Source organism: Aptenodytes forsteri, unplaced genomic scaffold (assembly GCF_000699145.1).
Source record: "Aptenodytes forsteri isolate BGI_AS27 unplaced genomic scaffold, ASM69914v1 Scaffold173, whole genome shotgun sequence".
In the NCBI taxonomy this organism is placed as follows: Eukaryota; Metazoa; Chordata; class Aves; order Sphenisciformes; family Spheniscidae; genus Aptenodytes; species Aptenodytes forsteri.
This window is the reverse complement of record NW_008794449.1, coordinates 3951507-3952985: the sequence shown is the minus strand read 5'-3', so window position 1 is coordinate 3952985 and position 1479 is coordinate 3951507.

Below are 1479 nucleotides of genomic sequence, written 5' to 3'. Positions count from 1 at the left end.
CAGGCAGGACTTGCCCTTGGCGAAGCCATGCTGGCTGTCTCGAATCACCTCCCTGTCCTCCATCTGCCTTAGCATAGCTTCCAGGAGGATCTGTTCCATGATCTTCCCAGCCCTGAGGACACATGCTCCAACCACCCTGGGTTTCCAGCCCCCAGGTAAGGAGCCTGGAACCCTGGGATCTCCAGCTTGGAGTCAAAGAGTCTAGAAACTCTCACAGCAAGCAAAAGAAATGGGCAATCCTGGCAGTTTTGCCTCTGTCATTAGCTCCTTTTAGCAGCAGAGAAGCTGCCAAGGCTGTCACATTCCCTGAAGAGCTGGAAATCATAAAAAGAAGTGCTTAATTTTTGGACTGACCATAGCTCTTTGCAATGTGTTCATGGGATTTCACACTTGTTGTATTTAAAGGAAAAAAAAAAAAAAGATTTGGGTCTGATTCAGATCAAAACTGTTAAAAACAGTGAAACATCTCCAGCATGAGAATCCCACTTTTTGATCAACATGGCTTCTATTGATCACAGAGGGCTTTGACAGACGCTTAGCAGGGCTCTCCGCACAACTTTAGAAAAGAAGACGCTTCACCCCTGACTGATACGCAGCTACATTAACAGCAGAAAACATGAATTGCTCCAACTGCAAGAAGGCAAAAACACACTCTAGGACACAGGGATAAGGTGTAACAGGGCAACAACACAATCCAATAGGGACAAAATAAAACTGAAGGTGCCATAGGCGCTGTATTAAGCCTTACGGAAGGTCCACGCCAGACTGGAAAGTCCACATCTTGGGGCTTGGTTGTGCTGTTTTAATTCATGTTTTTACCGTGACTGATGTGACACTGTCTTCATCCTGACATGAGAAGCCAAAGTACCCAGTCATGCAGGCAAATTAATAAATACATCATTGCAGTCGGAGTAGGCGCAGCACCTCTGGGTGTAGTTTGTCTGCACACCAATAACCCTCTCGCCCAAACCCCCCGTCTCCAGCACCGCAGTGCCCTTCTGTCCCACCTTGATGTGTGCAGGGTTGTGGCCAGAAATACCACCTCATCCATCGCTCTGAATAGGTTATTTTTTCCTCCAGCTCCCCCTGTGAAGCCATGGGCGGCTGCTGGTGCTGTCGGACCCACACCGTCCCCAAGCCACCCCAACACCACCATTTGTGCACCTTTTCCTCCCTTCTCCCCTTCCCGGACCCTCCTTGTAGCCCTCAACTCCTTCCAAGCACACAGTTGCTTTTAAGACCCAGTTTTGCTGCCTCACTATCCAGTGTTTCTGACACCAGTCATGGTGACATTGACACGGGCCGCAGTGGGGCTTGCCTGTGGCCCCAAGAGCATGGGAGGGCCTCCCAGGATGCTCCCCCACAGGCCTCAGGCAAGCTCGGTTTCACATCGAAGCGATAATTTCGTTATCTAAACCCAAAACGGCAATTAGAGGCTGTTCCTCGGCAGGGAAGCAGCATTTGAGCCGCCCCCCCCCC